Source organism: Pongo pygmaeus, chromosome 1, assembly GCF_028885625.2.
Source record: "Pongo pygmaeus isolate AG05252 chromosome 1, NHGRI_mPonPyg2-v2.0_pri, whole genome shotgun sequence".
Lineage (NCBI taxonomy): Eukaryota > Metazoa > Chordata > Mammalia > Primates > Hominidae > Pongo > Pongo pygmaeus.
Window position 1 is genome coordinate 73676088 of NC_072373.2, and position 3263 is coordinate 73679350.

A 3263-nucleotide genomic window follows, 5' to 3' on the forward strand; every position below is an offset into this window, starting at 1 on the left:
GAAAATAGCCAAGTGTTGGTGCAGATATGCATAGAGTTCTAGTTTTGCAAGATAAAAAGAGTTGTGGGGATTTGTTGCACAACAGCGTGAATATATTTGACACTACTGAACTGTATGCTTATAAATGGCTAATTTGCTAAATTTTAGGCTATGTGTATTTTATTACAATTAATTTTTTTTTTTTGGAGATAGGACCTTGCTCTACTGCCAGACTGGAGTGCAGTGGCACAATCATGGCTCATTGCTGCTTCAACCTCCTGGGCTCGAGCAATCCTCCCACCTCGGCCTCCCAAGTAGCTGGGGGCTACAGGTATGCACCATCACACCTGGCTAATTTTTTAAATTTTTTGTAGAGACAGGGTCTCACTATGTTGCCTAGGCTGGTATTGAACTCCTGGGTTTAAGCAATCCTCCTGCCTCAGCCTCCAAAAATTTTGCTATTATAGGCATGAGCCTCCACGCCCAGACAAAATTTTTTTTTAGAGACACAAACACAGCATTCAGTGTATCAAAGATGCCATATGAAGAATTAAAGACCTAAGTATGAGAGATAAAACTAAAAAAAACTTTAGAAGAAATTATAGGGATCAACTTTTATGACCTTGGATTTAGCAATGGTTTTGTAGATATGTGCCAAATGTACGAACAACGAAAGAAAAAATAAATATATTGGATTTCATCAAAATTTAAAAGTATACGTATCAAAGGATGATATTAAGAGAGTGAAAAGACAACCCAAGAATGGGAGAAAATATTTGCAAATCATATGTCTCACAAGGGTCTAGTATCCAGAATATATATTTTTTTAAACTCTTACAATTCAACAACAAAATGGCAATCCAATTTTGTACATGAGCACATAGGTTTGGAGTTGAACACTTGAATAGATATTTCTCTGAAGAAAATATACAAGTGTCAAATAACCAAAAAAATGTTCAACATCTCTAGCCATTAATATAATGAATATTAAAGGTACAAAAGTATAATCTACATATTAATCATAAAAATTAAAATATTAAATAGTGACAACACCAAATGCTGGTCAAGATGTGAAGAAACTGGTTCACTCATACATAGTGAGAATGTAAAAAGTGTATTAGTTTCTTTTTTCTGAGTTTATTCCTTCAGTTAAACCTAAAATCACTATACATGTTCATGATAATTAGAATTGAAAAGGGACAAAGAACAAATAGAAATAAATTCTATTCCTTCTATATAGCAGTATTTTGTTGGGTATAGATGGAAAACATCAGTCAGGAGCATTAACTTGAATTGATTGTCAAAAATGTAGTTACTTTTAGCATGTGTTTTGCGTTAGTATATATACAGAGGCTGTAATGATGTTGAACTATCCCATCTTTCTTCTCATTTGTAATACAGTCATACAAACAAAAAGATGAATGCTACTAGAAGGAGGTCCTTATCAAAAATATGACCCAATGCATTTAGGTGACGTGAAGAAAATCTTTTTTCTCCCTAGGCCTGAGATCCTTCATCCAAAAACTTAGAAGATGGAATGAGATGATCTTTAAGTTTTGACAATCTATGTACACACATCAGTTATACATCATGACATAGGTAGACAACAAGGCTATATTTTCTGGACCCATGATGGTAGGTTTGACCATGTGACTTACTTAAAACAACAATGATGCATGTATCTTCTAAGAGCCAACTGAAATGCTGTCATCTCCTTGTCCCTCTGTAAATAAAAATGACAATGTCCCAAAAAGGGGTTGTTCCTTGAGCTTCAATCCTGGAGTGAAGATGATATGGAACAATCAACAGCTGATATTAACCAAGGGGGAAATACACCTCTGTTGTTGTTACTATAGCATCACCTAATACAAAATAATTACATACAAAAATTTGCTAATAATTGAGTATCAGTTCATAGTTAAGCTTTAAAACACAAAATTACCCAAACTTAATAGAAAACACATAAAATATGACACAATAGAAACAAGTTAAAAGCAGCTTTAAAAAATGAAAAATAGTATTTGTAGTAAAAGAAATTGACAAACATATACATAGAATGTTTTGATTTTTATTTTATTTTTTTACATTGGTGTACATAGAACCTTCCTTGTGATTTCTGAGTCCTAAAATCACTATCCCAAGTAAGAATCAATATTGCTAAAACCATTTTTCTTCATCGTTAAAATGTTTCAAGATAATATTTCCATCATTATATAAAGGACAATCCTCCTTAGCAATCCAGGTTTCCAAATATGATCTACGGGTAAGGCTTCTCCTGAAGCAATGTGACATAACCATAACATTAATTTCTTAGCTGTTAATTTGTTATCATTTTTAAGGCTAACTAGAGCACCTGGAAATTCTATGATCTTTCCAATGCTCCATGGGTGGCAAAAGAATCATTGGTTTTCTCTTCTCTTTGCTCCCTTTAGGTAAAAAACCTGGAAGTAAAATTCTTTCTAGTTATGAAAGAGATCCTATCAAACTAGATTTTAAAAACAAAGCCCAGCTATATGTCGCGTATATGAGACATACTGTGTCAATGACTTATCCCCATCAGCATGCAACTTTAATTTTATCAATGCAACCTTTGCAGCTGTTTCACTATTTTTTGCACCTTTCTGTTGTTCACTTACTGTTTCTTCTGCCTTGGAATCAATAATGTGTTTAACAATTTTCTGAGAGGCAGCCATAGGAGACTTTTGGATTTCCAGTTTTTCACACTCATGATCTGACTGATGACGGTGTCTCAGGCAAAAATTCTTCTCACAAAAAATACATATAATTACCACAAGTTCTCATTCAGCATAGTCCTTGAATGAATGGATAAGATACATGTTTATCTGTTTTTAGTCCTCATTGATTACAGTCACCTCAGAACAACCATGAGACTCCTGGATTTGTATTCAAGGCAAAATATTCCTAAACAACCATAACATACAAATGGAGGAAAACTTACTGCTGCCATCCATGGAGCCAAAGCAGGGCTCAGGTCTCATGTGACCAAGGATGGGTATTCCCCAATCACCTTGATACCCGCAGTGCTACTACACCTGGTAGTGCTACTGAATGTTCAACTCCGTCATCTCCCAGGTGCCACAAGGGGCAAGGCAGAGCCTGAGGGGGTGGGATAATCTGTTAGTGTCTTATAAATAAATACGCAATTACCATGCACTGAGCAATTGCACTCTTGGGCATGTATCCTAAAGAAATGTAAAATTATATTTACCAATAAAACTGCACATGAATATTTATTATAACTTTATTTGTAATAGTTAAAACTG

General features: G+C 34.4%; 1 pseudogene; it reads right to left on the bottom strand.

Annotated features, from left to right (window-relative positions):
* Positions 1 to 2136: 2136 nt before the first annotated feature.
* On the bottom strand, positions 2137 to 2947 carry LOC129037508 (AN1-type zinc finger protein 1-like; annotated as a pseudogene).
* Between the last annotated feature and the right edge of the window lie 316 nt (positions 2948 to 3263).